Consider the following 20,753-nt stretch of genomic DNA (forward strand, 5'->3'; position numbering starts at 1 on the left):
TGGCCACCTTGACACAGTCATCCTAGATCCAAGATTTTACGTGTTTAGGTAGACAAACATCTAGTCTCTGAAATGAACATATTTTACAGAAAAAATATAATCATGAAATATAATGAAAAGGAGTCCAGAGACTTTCTTTATTTTCAGAAACTGTGGAACTGTAGACTTTGCCACATATTCTAGACTTGCATGGGCTTTCTTGGATATATTTGTTTCAGGGTCTGTATGACAGACTAGCATCTAGGCTGAATATGTTGTTCTAAAGCATCTTTGTGTGAACTTGATGAATATATGGAACCAGAGAGCAGCCTGGTTTTGTTGTGCAACTTGTTTTTCATGTCAACAAGCACCTTGTGTCGGTTAAACCAAGTTCCTTGAGTTAAGTCTTGTTTACAGAAATAGTAACACCAGTTGCCGCCACTTCTGGAAAAGATGTGAATTATTTTTAGGGATGAAACGGTACATTCTTATCATGGCACGGTACGTATTGCGGTACAAGGCCTTCAGTTCGGTCCGGTTCAGTTCGGTATATGTGATATGATCATAATGCAGAAAATTGACAAGAACCAAACCTAACATTGAAAGAAATAACCATAATCTTTGTTATTTTGAATAAACAAAACTGTCATTTTATTACAAGATCAAAATGACGGTACCAAAACCGAAAATACCAAATTTTTGGATTGCATTACGGTATACCGAATCATAGGCAAAATACCGTGGTTCTACTGATACCGCTGTATATCGTTTCACCCCTACTTTTTTTACGGCTGTTGATCCCGCTGCTTGGTCACCAGCCTTCGGTCCAATCAGAGATCGTGTGTTTGTTTCACTACTTATTTGATTTTAGGGAAATTTACTGACAAAATCTCTCCCTACATCATTGCTCGTTGACTGTCAGTGTGCCTAGACATAAGCTACTGAATCAAGACTTCTCTTTTCTATTTTGGTTTACAAATTGTTGTGGTGAAAATTTGTTTGGTAGGTAAAAATATAAACAAAAATGCATTTTTCAATACAGGAGTACTGGACAACCTTAAGAGTACATGTAGAGTACTGAATGGAAATTAATGGAGTATCAGTAATCTTGTGTTTCGTTTTATGTATGCACCACAACATTGCTACTCTTGTGTAAACAGGTCAATGAACAATAAAACAATACTTTTTCAGATAAATACGTCTGTAAATGACTCTAAGACCGTACACCATTGCTGTAGTGCGGATCTGCTAAGTTCTCTAAATTATTTCCTACTGTATCGTGCATATTTTTATCCGTACACACGCCGATATGGCCCTTATCTGGGGTCCTGGACATGTATATATATCCTATGCTAAAAGTGCCAAACTCTGCTACCACCAGATTTCCTTCATCACAATATGACCACCAGTATTGTAGAACAGTTCTATGTGCATCATCCTGACTGGCCAATGAGGCACATGTAGCTGGAGATTCTTTAACCTCCTTTCTAATGAGATCTTATAGTGCTAGGGCCATTATAAGCGTATATTAAAGAGTAGGAGTTATCGAAGCAGCACTACATTTGCTCTGTGCAAAGTCCGGGGACTGGTTTGAGCGAATGTAATCATGAATATCTGGATGAACTGGATGGAAGTGAGCAACATTGCAACAACTAGGTGTGATGTACTTAAGGAGTGGACGATCTTGTGTCTCAGGTTCAAAAAAGTAATAATCCAAATGTAAGCTGTAGTATACATAGCTTCTTAAAGCAATGATACTGATGTTAAGGGGGGCCATGGGGCCATTGTACATAAAAAATATTTCAAAGTTATGCTTAAAAAATATGGGAAAGGGGGTGGGGGGTGTCATTGATTTTGTACATGACATGCAAGGGGCTCACTTACTTTGTACTCAAATTGTAGGCTGGGGTCAGTCACATCATATATTCTTCTCCCCTGCATTAATTATGAAAGGTCCCTAACACTTAGTCTCTGGAAATTTATAATTTTGATAGTAACGTTTAACTTGAAAAGCAGCCCTATTGAGATTGGAGACTCCGATTCTGAACCATAGGAAATCTAGACTTACTTCAATTAGGGCTTTAGCACTGCAGAGAGGGCTAGGCAGTAGGGTAAATAATGTGGTTCAGGGACTGTAAGACAGACTAGAAAAGTATCTGCCTACACCAAAATTTGTATATAAAACTCTAAATGGCTCCCCAAAACAATTGTTTGTTAAGCATCATAACCCCAAACCAAATTATTATTATATGACTACAAAGTATCTTGTATCTTGAAGTGGAATAATATAAGATCCCTCTTTAGGTAGTTACATGTTGATTTGGAATAGTTCAAAATGGCCACCAACAGATTCTTATTGCAAAAGCGTCAAAGCTGTATTTGTATCAATGTATGAACACTCTGTTAGTTATTAGGGCAATCATTATTTCTGAAAGGTTTCATGTGAAAACGAAAGGTTTCATCATACTGTCACTAGTTGACATCATCAGGGACGCAGATGTTGTGGTCCCAGGTAATGCTATTTGTTATACTGAGTTGCCTCCCTTGACCTATATGGTTATAAACCACCACTAATTTACTCCATCCTACAGTTGACTTTTATAAATAATTATATAACTTTAATGAGAAACTGTATTACCAATGTGTTAGTTCTGGAAACTGTGACCCTATTGCCCCAAGATGTTAAGGACTTGATTCAGCATCTGTACAGTATTCCAACTGTACAACAGCAATCTCTGCCATGTTACCTGTCAATATTTAATGTCACATATATATGTAAATGTATGATAATATATTCATTGCTTTGGCAGCTTGACAATATGGGAGGTGAGACCATCCTTGGATAGCCAGCATGTTATCCCTTTCTCATGATAAATACCCATGACTTTCGCCTCGATAGTTCATTTCCGATATGACATCACATTCTCCCTATTTTATCTTTAATTTTCTGTTATTTATCCATCTTTTGTCCATGTGTGTTGGTTGACTGTTATATGTTAGGCATTGTGTTGTTTCGGATCTGTCTAGTGTATTGGCCAAGGGTATTAAACATGATAGAACAGGTAATATTCCCTGGACTATCTAGGATGGTTCTTTTCCTTTTGTCAGTACTTGTATATTAACTCTGCTTCTTTAACGGCCATTGTCAGATGTTGTTACTGCACATTTATCCAATGTGTTCTGAATTCTGTGACCTTGTGACCTGAAGTGCACAAAGTGTTGAGTAATATTCCACCACAACACAACCCCCTCCATAACAAATATCAATCAGTGTATTGGTAACCTCCTTGTTGTTTAACATGTGATTTTGTTTGTTATCTAACACAACTTGGCAATAATTATATTCCAGCTGTGTGATTAAGGTCTGTAAATAATCGAGTCCAAACAAAACAATTCAGTGATCGACATCATGAGCATCAGTATATGCAGAGGATTATTGTACTGTTTGTTTACAACTGCTTTTGATTCTGACATCCATTGGTCAGTTTATGAAGGGTTTCTTATTTTGCTTTAGCAATTGAGTATAGTTTTACGCCGCTTTTAGCAATATTCCAGCAATAACACATTGGGGCACCTGCAATGGGTTCTCACATTGTACACTATTCTGCTTTAGAGCTGGCTAATCAACCGTGGTGGATATAACATGTGACCTGGCTGATAGTGTATCATTGTAACCCCTTAGCATGCATGTTACTCATGCAGTCAGCCATCATGACATAGCTGAATGCTGACTCCATGATGAAACCTCACTCACTTTTAAATTACGCTACACTACAATAATTATTAACAGACAGACAGACAGACATTTTATTTCAGTAATGTTGGCCATTGGCCCATAATACAACATAGAGCAAATATAAAGAATACATACATGCTGGATGTAGGATAACGATTGGAATACAGGGTCAATTAGTTGTAGTAGTGGGTTTACTTCTTAGTTTTAGTACAGTGGAGAGGAATGTACTTAATGGTTTTAGATAATTTATGTTGTTGCAAGTAATTACAGGCACAAAGGTTTCAGTTGTTGGAGGGTTGGTCTGGTGGGTTGTGAAACACTTATTTCTTATTTCAGAATATTTGTCACAGATAAGTAGGACATGGAGCTTGTCTTCAACATAGTTTAGGCCAACAGAGTGGCAGTAGAGGCAGAGACGTTGATCATAGGGTGTATGTGTGTGACGACCGGTTTCCACTGCTAATCTAAAGTTGTTACAGCGGAACATAGCCATAACTTTCCTTTGATATGGAAGGAGGTCACAGGACAAGTAGTGTTCAACATTAAGTAAAGATTTAAATTGTGAATAATATTTACATTTAGATGAAGAGTCAAGTGAGGATGGCCAATTTGAAGGAAGCAATCATAAAATCGCTGCTTGAAGATGGATATAAATGTTTTAATGCAGCCAATTTCTTGTGAGATCAATACAAACCCAAAACCATACTGAAAAAGGATTTGTCTTATGTGTGAAGCCCAGGTAGATTTATAATAATCATCAAGAGATTTGAGCATTTGGTAGGCCTGATAAGGAAGTCTATGGTGTTGTAGCTGCAACAGTCTGCACCAGTACATTATTGATCTGGAGGTATAGTGGTATTGCAGTGAGAGAACTTAAAATGTGCAGTTTCAATATGTCTGCAATAAGTGGTTCCCCAAATCTCTGATCCATAACACAGAATAGGTGTAATCATGGAATCAAATATCTTTAAAATGTCCTTGTGATTAATACATCCAAAATGCTTCTGGTAATTATAGATGGAGAATATAGCTTTACTTGCTTGAGCTGCTAAGCAGGATTGGGCTTTAGTTCATGAGAGTTTAGGGGTGAACACAATCCCAAGATATCTGTACATATTCACAACTTCTATTTGTTCACCATTTAAAAACCATTTCTCATAAGAACGGAGAGGACCACCATTTCTAAAAACAATAAATTTGGTTTTGTTCACATTGACTTTCATTCCTGTATCTGCACAGAATTTTTCAACAATATTAATTTTCTTTTGGAGCTGTAAAGTACTATATAGGCAAACACCATCACAGTGTCTTTATCAAGTCCAAGCTTAGATGTTTCAAACAATATGACCACTGTAATTCTCTAAATGAGCAAATGTTCTTCTAATATAGTCCACAAGTTCTTTTTAATGAACACAGAGACACCACCACTGTATCGACCCATTAACTTTTGCTTAGGTCTACAACAATGGTATGAACGAAAACCGGACAGTAATGTCTCAAAATCCTTCGGGTCTCTAGCAGAGTCCAATTATGTCATATCTAGAGTAGAATTGTTTAAAGTCACTAAACGTAAAACTCACGTGTTTGTATTATCCTTCGATATTTCGATATTCCAACTAAGGATACTACACGAGACATGGTCTAATCCTCATTTGTCTCGGTAAGTTGTTGATCGTGTGATTCTACTTGGAATGCTCTCCCCTTCACTTCCGTTGTCAGGTGTAAACAAAGAGGCGTGGCTTTCTGTTTGAGTGTGTGCTCTGTTTGAATTATGAGATCGTTGGTTTCCACCTGATATACACACATTCTTATTATTTTCTCTGTCATGAATGAACACTTTCCCATCGACGAGTAACTTATCATGTCGGATCTTTGCTTTCAATCCCGCTTTGAGAGCATCTGAATACAGTGGTGCAAGCGATCGGCGAGCTTCTCGTACACGCTGTGTGAGATCCTCTGTAACACGTCTCAGGTTTTCCCGGTCTCGTAGTTTCCTCCTAGATGTAGACAGAATATTATTCTTGTCGCTTGTGAGAACAAAGTTGACGATCGGTGGATTTTGTTTTCCATTCCGAAGACGATGGGCTCTTATGATAAGAATATCGTCCGCTTCAGCTATATCCAGATTGTCTCTGATAAAAGCCCTGACTTTATTTTCTCGCCCTTCTCTTCTTCAATGCCGTGGAATAGCAAGTTATTTCTCCTTGAACGGGACTCATCATCAAGTCTACCATTTAGCTGCTTTATCTGGTCACACATGAATTTATTATCAGAACGGAGCTGGGTAATTTCTTCCCTCTGCTCGCTTGCCTGTGCCGCCATTTTGTCAACTTTCGTATCCAATGTTGCTACATGATCCTTAATAGTCCTTAGATCAGTTTTCAAGTCCATTATAGCAATCATTAAATCGTCGTTAGTGTATTTGGCCTTACTAATACCTACAGCACATGAATCTTCTAACGATAGCGTTGACTGCCTGTTAGACTTGGGGCCGGGGTTAGGCTAGTTATTAACTATACAATGTGACATGTGGGTTTGGTAATGTGATGGAAGTCTGAGAAATACAACATGCATATTTTCTGTTATAATGTCAAGAAAATGGCAGATGTGTCATGCGCTAACATCACATTGTTTTTCCTTCATTTTATACAGTGAACATTTCCATGTAAAAACACAATGAAAAGATTCTGTGGGGTATTATTAATGGCAATCAGTTGTTAAATGGTATTGATGGGTGATTTTGGAGATTGTAATGCTCAATAGCATAATCAGGACAATCCACAATGGGAGTCATCACAGTAACTTACAGAAATCAGATCAAATCAGGAGCTTATTTCATACAAAATTTGATACATTATAATTTGATGTTAAACACTTACGATACATAGCCTGTATAAAATGTAAAACGTTTCAGCTGATTTATATGTTTGAATGTTCTGAGTGACATAACTGACTCTTTGTTTTTTGTGTATTTTTGTCAGGGTCAATCATGGACATAAGGGTATATGACCCACTATCATGATTTCAGTGACACGATTTCATGTGTTGTAATATGATCAAAATCTCAATATACACTACTCAAAAGGAGTTAAAAATCGCCTGATTGTTTCACATTACTTTAGTTAGTCTTTAGTGTTCACTCAAAAGAGTGAGTGAGTGAATTTAGTTTTACGCTGCACTCAGCAATATTCCAGCTATGTGCCGGTGGTCTGTAAATAATCGAGCCTTTACCAGACAATCCAGTGTTCAACAGCATGAGCATCGATCTGCAATTGGGATACAAAGACATGTGTCAACCAAGTCAGCAAGCCTGTCCACCCGATCCCGTTTCTGGCCTCTTACGACAAGCATGGGTTACTGAAGATCAGTTCTAACCCGGATCTTTACGGGTTACACTCAAAAGATGTTTAAGAACTCCCTATTCTTTCCTATTCCTATTGTTGACCTGTCATGCCACTCAAAAGAAGTAAGGAACACCCATCTTTTTCATATTATACCAGAGATTATCTGTCATGCCTCTCAAAATATAGACAGACATACTGTACTTTCAGGTGTGTAATTTCCTGTGATTCACCCTAACATTATGGAAAGAGGTAATGATAATGGATTTCTATGGCTCCTTGTATCCAACTCAAAGCTGTTCAATGGTGCTTCACAAAATCATTACCCTGGAAAAACCCAAGCTGCTGGTCACATGACTTATGCCACCAGGTACCCATTTTCTGCTGGGTGAACAGAAGCAATTTTGAACAAACTCACTTGTCTAAGGTGAGACCACATCTCTTGGATCTCCGATAATTTCTTAACTGTGTAACCTTCATTTCCCAGGATCATGGAAGACAAGTGCTCCTCTGAAGTTCCAGCCAGATTTGTGGCACAGTGTCTTGAGTATGAGGGAACTGAATCTATCTTCTGTGCAATAAATTATTGTTTGATCTGTTAAAACCTTCAGCATCTCATACCCAGGATATCTTCTGGTTACCATGGCAATAACATAAATGGATCTAATTGTTTGCGTTATCCAAATTTATGTTCTTGATCAGATGGATTTTATAAATGGTTGGCTCTGCAGGGGTGGAAATAGTGCTGAGTGTACGTGCCATGGCACGGGAAGTAGTAAAATGGCGTGGATGAAATAATGCTGAGTGTACGTGCCATGGCACGGGAAGTAGTAAAATGGCGTGGATGAAATAGTGCTGAGTGTACGTGCCATGGCACGGGAAGTAGTAAAATGGCGTGGATGAAATGTTTTCTATGTGCCCTGGCAGCTCGACTGAAATCATTAAAATAATGCTCACCATAATTCATTTAATGGAAAATACGATAAATTTGACCGACTGAAATGATTCAAAACCTATCTTTTGCACCCCATCAAACTGTTTATTGGTAGGACTCTCAATCTTACAGCTTAACATGGGCGCGGCCATTTTGAATGTCAATGCGCATCACAGGAAATACTGTTAGGGATGATAACATAGTTTGTGGTTAGTTTCTGGGTCCAGGACAAATGATGCTGAACTATTCTTACAGACTTGATGATGTTTAGGAATCCAGCTCTCAGCTTTACAGGTTTACATGATGTTTACTGATTTGTTCAACAATAAATTGAAATGACACCATTTTTGTGATGTTTTCAGTTTAATTACATCATCAAAAGGTATTGACACAATTATTTTGCATTTTTGTGTTCAATTGTTGTTGACCTAGCTGAAAACCTTCTGGTGAGAATGTCCATAAAAGTCTATGACAGCACTCACGAATATTGGTAGATAACAGGCTGTATTCTGACATCCCCTATAAAGTACAAAACTTGCATGTAATGGGGAAATATTTTGTCACATTAAAACATTGTTTTTCATATTTCTGACTGCATTCTAAATGATCCAAAGATTCAAGTGCAACTGACTCAAAAGGTCCATTACACTTGTTAGTTGTGTCTCTAGTCATTAAGTTTGAGAAAACCATGTTCAATGATGTTGAAGTAGTGATTAGATATTCATCCATATTTACCCAAGACTTCAACTAGAAGGAAATTTGTAGCTAATGGTTTGTTATTTAAGGAAACTATTCATCTAGGTATGAATTAATAAAGTGTGAATGTATGTTGGAATCACTAAGAAGTTCTCAGTTTCATGTTATATGATGATGAGGTGTAGAATTATATATTATTATACAGCTGTACTTATTATGATACAAGTGTTCAGTTATGTGTGTTAAGTTACCTAGACAAACAGTAGAAGCATATCTATTTATTTTTCTATTGATTAGAGTCATATGTGTCACATATCACCACTGATAGATATTTTCATAGTTTTTAATTATTGCTACTACTTTAATGCTTTGATGAAGAACCTGCTGGCATGGGTACTGGCAGATACCTGGATGTTGAATATGAATGGTTTAAAATGTTGAATATGATTGGTTTAAATCCAAAGATGTTGAGTTCATGTGTAAAGATATGACATAGAAAGAAATCAGATTATGTTTATGGATACTTTTCCTGATTCCTAATGTGTTTAGCTCTTTCAACAAAGCCAACATCTGTAGGTTGCTATTTGGCCTAACAAAGTTCATTTCCTATTTTACTCCTGAAGGTAAGCCAGTACATATTTTAAGTTGTTTATATTCTTTTGTGTGTTTTGGTTATCAGTTTTATTTGAAGATATTTGTTGAGAATTGATTGTATTTTGACTCGCTAAAAGTCATATTTATTGAAGTTTAACTACAACATTTCAACATGAAGTTTTTGTGATCATGAGGTCGACTCTGACTTATCAAGTAGTTATATGTATAAAAAATATCCAACCATAGCAATTAACTGTACCAAAGTGCTACGCATATCATTATTCAAACTATCATTTTTGAAATTTGCATCTTAAAAATGCAATCTTTAGAATATTATTCCTTTAAAAACAATATATTATGTTTACAAGACGGTTCATAAAGTAACAATTGCCTAGAAGAATATGAGATATAATTTGAAAGGTATGTTCTACAAATTACTTCTTCTGTTTTGTCAGTATTAGGAGGCTTCATCAACTTTTTTATGAAAATACCAAAGCAAAATATCATTTACTTTTGCCAGAAGGGGAGTGATGACTGTTGACCGAGGTACATATTGAACACAATATGGAAGATTTAACTAAGATAAACCATACTGGATCCAGGCGTTTTAAACACATTTCTAATTTATTTGTGGCGAAATTAATATCTTCACTGAGTTGATGAACTGAAAGAATTTTCGTTGTATTAGTCCCATTTCTTAGGGTACAGCTAAAGTTACGTTCCCATGGGCACATGACCACCTTAAAACCTTTGTGAGTGCCCTACGGCACACATGGAAAAGAACATTCATGTCAAACTTGATGTTGGAACCAGTGATTCTCAGTACCTTTGACACTGGGTGGACAGGAAGGTGAACCCTGTCTATGTAGCCATTACTGACTAGTTTGTTTGGTGCTTGATTTACCAATAATGACAGAGATTGTAGTGAGTTAGTGATAAGAGTTATGAAGCTGGGGATGTTGCTTCTAAAATAAAGCAAGGTCGCCAAATGGGTTCAGGGTGTGTGTTATGAAATACTGGATAACAGAGATTGACAATCATTGAGCCACCCAAAAGGTTCCCTGTCAAAGCCTTCTGATATGTTCATATAATGTCAGAGGTCAGTATCTGAACTTTATCCTTTCCACCTACCCTAACCCTCCACCCTATCCCCTCAGACACTATCCCCCCCCACCTTGATGTGAATGTGCTTCTGTAGTGATATTCACCCTGAAGGGGTCGCTGGTACAGATACTACAGATATGTACCCCAGGTATGTTTCTGTATACAGAAAGGTACCCTAAACAATGTCAAACTACAGAAATGTACCCAATACCCAAAAGACAGACAAGTCCATATTCCGCAACCCATAACTGAAATTGTATGTAGTTGTTCCCGTTCAACTGATTGTTAGTGATAATGTGCATTGCGAAATATTTGTTCGTGTGCTTGCTTGTTTCTTATGTAACACAATCAAATGCATCTAATGCAACAGTATTACAGTTCCAATCAAGAAAACAACACAGTGCAGAATGGAATCATCCTGGGGTACATTTCTGTGTTCTGGTTTTGTGCATACAGAAGCATACCTGGGGTACACATCTGTAGTGCCTGTGCCCACAACAACCCCTTCAGCGATATTCCCAGTATCCTCTAGATCCAGCAGTTAGTCTGATATCGGCAGTGCCCACAACAACCCCTTCAGCGATATTCCCAGTATCCTCTAGATCCAGCAGTTAGTCTGATATCGGCAGTGCCCACAACAACCCCTTCAGCGATATTCCCAGTATCCTCTAGTATCCTCTAGATCCAGCAGTTAGTCTGATATCAGCAGTGCCCACAACAACCCCTTCAGCGATATTCCCAGTATCCTCTAGATCCAGCAGTTAGTCTGATATCAGCAGTGCCCACAACAACCCCTTCAGCGATATTCCCAGTATCCTCTAGATCCAGCAGTTAGTCTGATATCAGCAGTGCCCACAACAACCCCCTTCAGCGATATTCCCAGTATCCTCTAGATCCAGCAGTTAGTCTGATATCTGATATCAGCAGTGCCCACAACAACCCCTTTCAGCGATATTCCCAGTATCCTCTAGATCCAGCAGTTAGTCTGATATCATTGCCCACAACAACCCCTTCAGCGATCCTATCCTCTAGATCCAGCAGTTAGTCTGATATCAGCAGTGCCCACAACAGCAGTGCCCAACCCCTTCAGCATATTCCCAGTTCAGCGATATTCCCAGTATCCTCTAGATCCAGCAGTTAGTCTGATATCGGCAGTGTCTGTGTTATTGTATCTGTCTCACTCATCTATCAATCATCTGTACATTGTCAGTTTCATTTGATGTGTATTGATATATAAATATTGACGCCTTATCACTTGGAGAAGTTTGGCTGTAAATTCTGTCTTTCCTGAAACATTTTCATCATGTTTGTGTGAACATTTGATGTATACTAAACAATAATGTGTGTTTAGAAACTTTTATATATTCATAAATTGATTTGCAAGCTGTCTTGCTTGTCCATTTATGAGGTTTTAGAGAATCAACTGATTAAACCTACCTGTATTTTTTATTTACTTAAGAAATAATTTTATGTTTAGAAAAGCAGTTGTATAAGATCAAAACAGGTAAACTTTGTGAGAATGTTTAAGATGTGGTCGATTTGTCCATGTTCCTTTTAGAGACTTGAGAAAATAAAGCCCTATTGTATGGTTATTCCTGATAGTTTTTATGTTGTTATCCAACTTTCACATTCAAGACTGAATTTACCACTGACACTGTTGTCTTGAAGATGTTTGTTATCTGACATTCACATTCAAGACTGAAACCACTGACACTGTTGTCTTGATGTTTATTATCAGACATTCACTTCAAGACTGAAACCACTGACACTGTTGTCTTGGTGTTTATTATCAGACATTCACTTTCATTACTGAAACCACTGACACTGTTGTCTTAATGTTTATTATCAGACATTCACTTTCATGACTGAAACCACTGACACTGTTGTCTTGATGTTTATTATCAGACATTCACTCTCAAGACTGAAACCACTGACACTGTTGTCTTGGTGTTTATTATCAGACATTCACTTTCAAGACTGAAACCACTGACACTGTTGTCTTAATGTTTATTATCAGACATTCACTTTCAAGACTGAAACCACTGACACTGTTGTCTTAATGTTTATTATCAGACATTCACTTTCAAGACTGAAACCACTGACACTGTTGTCTTAATGTTTGTTATCAGACATTCACTTTCAAGACTGAAACCACTGACACTGTTGTCTTAATGTTTATTATCAGACATTCACTTTCAATAGTGAAACCACTGACACTGTTGTCTTAATGTTTATTATCAGACATTCACTTCCAATAGTGAAACCACTGACACTGTTGTCTTAATGTTTATTATCAGACATTCACTTCCAATAGTGAAACCACTGACACTGTTGTCTTAATGTTTATTATCAGACATTCACTTTCAATAGTGAAACCACTGACACTGTTGTCTTAATGTTTATTATCAGACATTCACTTCCAATAGTGAAACCACTGACACTGTTGTCTTAATGTTTATTATCAGACATTCACTTTCAATAGTGAAACCACTGACACTGTTGTCTTAATGTTTATTATCAGACATTCACTTCCAATACTGAAACCACTGACACTGTTGTCTTGATGTTTATTATCAGACATTCACTTTCAAGACTGAAACCACTGACACTGTTGTCTTAATGTTTATTATCAGACATTCACTTTCAAGACTGAAACCACTGACACTGTTGTCTTGATGTTTATTATCAGACATTCACTTCCAATAGTGAAACCACTGACACTGTTGTCTTAATGTTTATTATCAGACATTCACTTTCAAGACTGAAACCACTGACACTGTTGTCTTAATGATTATTATCAGACATTCACTTTCAATAGTGAAACCACTGACACTGTTGTCTTAATGTTTATTATCCGACATTCACTTCCAATAGTGAAACCACTGACACTGTTGTCTTGATGTTTATTATCAGACATTCACTTTCAAGACTGAAACCACTGTCACACTTGTCTTGATGTTTATTATCAGACATTCACTCTCAAGAATCAAATCTCTAACACAGTTGTTGTGAAGATGTTTATTATCAGACATTCACATTCAATACTGAAACCACTGACACTATTGTGGAGAAGATGTTTAACATATGTTATATTTGGGATTACACTTTCTTAGTAAAGTACAGTTTCTAGTACTTTTTGGGTTGAGTCCAGAATCTGTACTTTACTAAGAAAGTGTAATCCTAAATATAACATATGTTACATTTGACCACTTTCTAAAAATGGCATTGTGTATTTCAGAGAAGATGTTTGTTATCCTACATTCAGTTGAAATTCAACTGTTTTCATTTCATTTTAAAAATTAAGGTATTGGTAAGATATGGGGTAAAAGCTTCAGGGATAAGTGAGACACTGGTTGCCTGGGCCCCGTTTCACAAAGCTCTCGAAAGCCTAAGATCTCGTAACTATTCTCGTAGCATTCGTACCTCCTATGTTACAGGGGCGTTGGGGTAGCCTAATGGTTAAAGCGTTGGCTCGTCACGCCGAAGACCCGGGTTCGAATCCCCACATGGGTACAATGTGTGAAGCCCATTTCTGGTGTCCCCCGCCGTGATGTTGCTGGAATATTGCTAAAAAGCGGGGTAAAACCAAACTCAGTCAGTCAGTCATCAGTCCTATGTTACAGTATAGGAGGTGCGAATGTGCTAATGCTACGAGGAAAGTTACGAGATCTTAGGCTTGCGAGAGCTTTGTGAAACGGGGCCCAGGTCGCCACTGCAATTTTCTCTCTAGAGTTGTCGCCCTTAGTCATGTCAGAATCCTGGCTATCAAGTGACTGTAAATTCAAATTTACTTGTCAAAGGGGGATAAATGCTGTCGGGGGAAAATGTTATCCTCGCCCTCTAAAAACAATTGTGACAAACGAAAGAAGCGCTTCAGTGCATATGGCATGTCTAATTGGACACCAATTGTCTACCATGTGTGGATATAACATAACGAGGTGAGATGGGGTTTGATTTGCTTTCTGTTTCACAGATGGGTGAAGAGAAAATAACACGACATTTTATTTCAAATGTAACTCGGAAATAGTGAATAATAAGTATGTATGCAATATTAATTCTTACCCCAAAAGGTGTGTGTTTTTTAATATTCATAAGTTTGTTTTTGTTTTGTTTTTGTTTTCTTTGGGTGGGAGGGGTTAAAAAATTAAACCTTGTCATTCGGCTGTCTACCGAAGTTATACTTCCGTCACTGTGTTTGTTTTCATTCATTATTCTTATGGAAACCTGGAAGGTGATTTGTTTTTCAAACCCCACACGTTATATTCGGGTCAAACCTTTTTAAAACCAAATAATAAAAATAATAATAGTAATAAACAGCCCGCTATAAAAGAAAGGTAACAGAAGACTTGCATGTACTTATTGCCCAATTTCGTTAATTAGTTGTGTTAGCAACATATTAGAAAGAGTACTGGTAAAGTATATGACTAATTCTGTTCTTATACATAAATATCAATCAGGCTTTGAATCTGGACATTCTACTGTTCATCAGCGTATTAGAATTATTATGCTGTTTGCTATGCTTCAAATAAATGATGATATTTAATGATGTGTCAAAGTCTTTGATCGTGTATGGCACATTGAGTGTAAACTAAAAGGATATGGTGTACACGGTAACGTGTTGAACTGGTTTGAAGTTATTTAGGCCAGAGACATCAAAAGGTATTTTCAAATGGGACATTATAAAGTCCTCAGTATGTGTGGCGTCCCACAAGGCTCAGTCCTTGGACCGTCTTATTTATCATATATGTTAATGAAGTTGCGGATCGTCTTGATTGAACGCAAAGATGGTTTACAGATCACTGAGTACATTTTCACCTGAGCGTTATATTACGTAAACCATTGAACAGAAGTCTTGTCCACATGAATGATTCGGTTTGAACTTGGCTTGTGTCTTACAATCCAGAGAAAAAATAAGCATATGTTAAATATAACACTCAACAACACTATTTCCATACATCCTTAAATATCTTGTTACGGAATGTAGCTCATTGGAACTAAAGAGAAAACGTGAAAAACAACATTAATGATCAGATCGTGTAGTTAAAACGGGTTGGAATACAATTACAGGAAGAACCTGTTTTACAAGACTAACAACCAGGTAACTTTGTGAACAAATACTGTTGATGAAATATTAGCGTGCAAGTTAAGAAATTCTAAAAGGTTACCCATACCATACAGTAGCACTATTCAGTCATATTTCCGTATGCTATAGAATTAAGGAATGATTTGCTCACATCAATCAGAGTCAAGTATTTGTATCTCTCTTATAACCAAAATAAAAAGAAACACTGCGCCTTCATGCGACGATATATTGAGAGATTTAACTGTCTATAGTTCTCTGTGTTAACCTTTCACTTAAAATATCAACTTGATCACACTGCAAGAAATGTAATGTGTGAGTGAGTGAGTTTAGTTTTACGCCGCTTTTAGCAATATTCCGGCAATATCACGGCGGGGAACACCAGAAATGGGCTTTACACATTGTACCCATGTGGGGAATCGAACCCGGGTCTTCGGTGACGAGCGAACGCTTCAACCACTAGGCTACCCCACCGCCCTAATGTAATGTGTGTGTAATAACATAGGTGATATTCGTAAAATCAAGCTGTGTAAATTCGGTTTATATAAAATATGTTGTAATGAAACAATACATGACACATATACACATCATATTCACATAAGCCCCATGCATATGTACATCATATACACATTTAATGACACACAAATAAACCAATATGATATCACTCACTGTAATTATATCACATATGCACATCACACGAAGCACACATCACTTAAGAAACATCACATCGATTAAACATTATATTAGAGACACATCATATCTCACAAAGTTGATTTACATACATCCTATCATGCACACATCATACCATACATATATCATGCACACATCATACCATACATATATTAAACACTCGTCATGCCGAAGACCCGGGTTCGATTCCCACCATCATATTCACATAATATCATACACATATAACTTGACACACAAACCATATCACAGACATTTCATATCGTATACACATTACATCATACCCTGTCGTACCATATCACAGACATGTCATATCGTATACACATTACATCATACCCTGCCGTACCATATCACAGACATGTCATATCGTATACATATCGTATATCACATTATACATCACATATACCTGCCGTACCATATCACAGACATGTCATATCGTATACACATTACATCATACCCTGCCGTACCATATCACAGACATGTCATATCGTATACACATTACATCATACCCTGCCGTACCATATCACTGACATGTCATTTGGCACAGACTACGCCACAAGTCTACATCACCCCACCAAGGTAAAAGTAACCTCCGCTGAATGCAAAGTAAATTAAACAATTCCGACTGTGATGACACCAGGTGTTCGGGAAAAATTAAGTATATCAAGCTCCATCCATCACAAACACATGGCAAGGCAAGGCAACTGTTTGCCTGAAAAAATTTGGAAGACATCGTACAAATCAAAATAGCGAGATACATCAGACATAATTGTAGTCACTGATGCATTCAATTGGGAAATGTGTGCCGAATAGAAACAATAAAACTTTTTGAAGATTTAGGGTGACCTTGAATGATTTAACCATGATCAACAACTTTCTGAACAGGAATCGAATGATATTATCAGTATATGACAAATACTGATAGACTTTAACACTGCCAAGTGCATCTAAAAACACGTCATTTCAACTGTAGCAACAAATACTGAAATACCCCCTCACTGCCAAATGCGTATAAAGTTAAAACACAAGCCATTTCAAGTTTTGCACCAAATAGCTATTCATCATCTCACCGCCAAGTGCATATTAACACATGCCATCTCAGTTGTAGCACCAAATATTGCTACATTATCGCACTGCCGGGATATAATAGACAGTTGTCATTTCCATTATCACACGTATGATTGATACCTTATCCTAACGTCAACAACATATTGGGTTATTTCAATTATTGTACCACATATTCAATTACTCATTGGTCAGTCGGAGCGATGTGGATCTCATTCTGTCATTGTTGAGGATAATACAGTAGATCACCAACTATTGCTTATGACGTCACAGTGTAATATCTGGTCACCTGCGAAGTTGCTCTTCAGTTCCTTGACAATGAATTATGGACAGAATAGCCTATACTTGAAACTCATCATGATTGAGGATAATCTAAATCTGGTATGTGTGAATGCCAGTAAAGATCCGGGTTAGAATTATTGGTCTTCAGCAACCCAAGCTTGTCGTACAAGACTGCTAACGGGATCAGGGCCTAGATTTTCGAAGCTCTCTTAGCGCTAAGATAGTCGTAAGTAAGACATAATAGACACACGTCATGTCAATTATCACACCTATCACTGATAAAGCATCCTATTTTCAAGAACATATTCAGTTATTTCACATATTACATCTCAGGTAAAACAATAAATACACGCCGTTTCGGCTACTGCTCCAGATAAAACAGCAACTGTCGACAAGGAACAGTGTTGATAACACGTGTTCTGAAACAGAGAACAGGCACGTTGTTTGTTTGACTCTTTGATCTCGGCGTTATCAGAGGTCAGACACGGAGGTCACAGGCATACAGAAAGCAGCAGACAATGGGTTTTAATCAATACATCGGTCTATATCTGAGGCAGTGACACTGACATCGTTGGTGCTGATGTTGACGCGTAACTGTTCTCTTCTGAGACTCTTTTAACAAGATACATCTTCATTGGTAAATGTATTGGCACATATACCAATGAAGATGTATCTTCTTAAAGAGTGTAAGTTTCATTTTATAGCGGACTAACGGCATCGTATCCCAATTGCGTAGATCGATGTTCATGGTGTTGATCCCTGGATTGTCTGGTCCAGACTCGATTAATTACAGACCGCCGCCATATAGCTGGAATATTGCTGAGTGCGGCGTAAAACTAAACTCATTCACTCTGTTTCTAGCGGACGTTGTTATCACATGTGTAATCACACGAACACCAGTTTCCTTGTAAGTTAAACATTGATCACGGGTGTTCGTTTTTATTTATACATGCACCAAATAAGTAATTAGAGACTATAGCAACTTGGGGCGATGGGGTAGCCTAGTGGTTAAAGCGTTCGCTCGTCACCCCGAAGACCCGGTTCGATTCCCTATATGGGTACAATGTGTGAAACCCGTTTCTGGTGTTGCTTTTGTAGCAATTTAGTGTCCTAAGTGCTATGTTGTATGGGAACGGCCTTTAGCGCTAAGATCGCTACCTTAAGTTTGATTTTCGAAGCTCTCTTAGCGCTAAGATAGTCGTAAGCGCCATACATTAGCGCTAAGATCGTTCTTGCGCTACAACGGCACCTGTCTGTACATACACTGTGAAACACGTGGGATATGTACACAACGACAATGGCTTTCTTTTGAACTTGGTTTAAAGATATAATATACTCACACTAATATACATAACTGGTCTGACCACCTATGTGGTCAAGTGGATGGAGCGTCTGTCCCAAGAACGGTTTATTTTGTGATGTTTATTCATCTGCTTCTGTGAGCCAGACAGGGCAACAACAACTAACACTTTAAACGTCCTTTTCTATGACGTGGACTGGGATCGAACCTCCGATCTTGTGTTCTCCAAGCAGACGCTCTACCTACTAGACCAAGGACAACTTAACTGTGAAAATACACACTGACCATATTTAACGAGTATTGCCAAGAACATCAAGGCTCCGTTCCTCAAAGCTATCTTGGTTCAAATATGATCGTGTCTTATGCTTAAACAGAAGCTTACAATAGCCCTAGTGCTGAGATCAACGTGTAAAGATCCTGGGTGGAATTGATCTTCAGCAACCCATGCTTGTCGTAAAAGGCGACTAACGGGATCGGGCCCGCTGACATGGTTGACATGCCATTGTATCCCAGTTGAGTAGACCGATGCCCATGCTGTTGATCACTGGATTGTCTGGTCAAGGCTCGGTTACTTTACAGACTGCCGCCATATAGCTGGAATATAGCTGAGTGCGCCGTTGTGTAGACCAATGCCCACGCTGTTGATCACTGGATTGTCTGGTCCAGACCCGATTATTTACAGACTGCCGCCATATAGCTGGAATATAGCTGAGTGCGCCGTTGTGTAGACCGATGCCCATGCTGTTGATCACTGGATTGTCTGGTCCAGACCCGATTATGTACAGACTGCCGCCATATAGCTGGAATATAGCTGAGTGTGCCGTTGTGTAGACCGATGCCCATGATGTTGATCACTGGATTGTCTGGTCCAGACCCGATTATTTACAGACTGCCGCCATATAGCTGGAGTATTGCTGAGTGTGCCGTTGTGTAGACCGATGCCCATGCTGTTGATCACTGGATTGTCTGGTCCAGACCCGATTATTTGCTGGAGTATTGCTGAGTGTGCCGTTGTGTAGACCGATGCCCATGCTGTTGATCACTGGATTGTCTGGTCAAGGCTCGGTTACTTACAGACTGCCGCCATATAGCTGGAATATAGCTGAGTGCGCCGTTGTGTAGACCGATGCCCACGCTGTTGATCACTGGATTGTCTGGTCCAGACCCGATTATTTACAGACTGCCGCCATATAGCTGGAGTATTGCTGAGTGTGCCGTTGTGTAGACCGATGCCCATGCTGTTGATCACTGGATTGTCTGGTCCAGGCTCGGTTATTTACAGACTGCCGCCATATAGCTGGAATATAACCGAGTGTGCCGTTATGTAGACCGATGCCCACGCTGTTGATCACTGGATTGTTTGGTCCAGGCTCGGTTATTTACAGACTGCCGCCATATAGCTGGAGTATTGCTGAGTGTGCCGTTGTGTAGACCGATGCCCATGCTGTTGATCACTGGATTGTTTGGTCCAGGCTCGGTTATTTACAGACTACCGCCATATAGCTGGAATATAACCGAGTGACTGGATTGTTTGGTCCAGGCTCGGTTATTTACAGACTGCCGCCATATAGCTGGAGTATTGCTGAGTGTGCCGTTGTGTAGACCGATGCTCATGCTGTTGATCACTGGATCGTTTGGTCCAGGCTCGGTTATTTACAGACTGCCGCCATATAGCTGGAGTATTGCTGAGTGTGCCGTTGTGTAGACCGATGCCCATGCTGTTGATCACTGGATTGTTTGGTCCAGGCTCGGTTATTTACAGACTGCCGCCATATAGCTGGAATATAGCTGAGTGTGCCGTTAACCAACCAACAAGACAAACCCAGTTGTGTAGACCGATGCTCATGATGTCAACCACTTGTCAGGTTCAGACCACCGTCATATAGCAGGACAATTGGTGAGTGCGGCGTTGAACAACAAACAAACAAGAACGTACTTAGACCGCCCAGGGGAAC

The 20,753-nt window shown here is 38.6% G+C and overlaps 1 long non-coding RNA gene across 1 annotated transcript; it reads right to left on the reverse strand.

Moving 5' to 3' along the window:
• Positions 1-642: 642 nt before the first annotated feature.
• LOC124272087 lies at positions 643-14,819 on the reverse strand. Its single transcript, XR_006897238.1, has 3 exons — positions 14,810-14,819; positions 5,518-5,522; positions 643-758 (listed from the first exon to the last, which is right to left on the reverse strand). It is a non-coding gene; the product is annotated as an uncharacterized LOC124272087 (long non-coding RNA).
• Positions 14,820-20,753: the final 5,934 nt, after the last annotated feature.

Source organism: Haliotis rubra, unplaced genomic scaffold (assembly GCF_003918875.1).
Source record: "Haliotis rubra isolate DU_JTF1 unplaced genomic scaffold, ASM391887v1 Scf166, whole genome shotgun sequence".
In the NCBI taxonomy this organism is placed as follows: Eukaryota; Metazoa; Mollusca; class Gastropoda; order Lepetellida; family Haliotidae; genus Haliotis; species Haliotis rubra.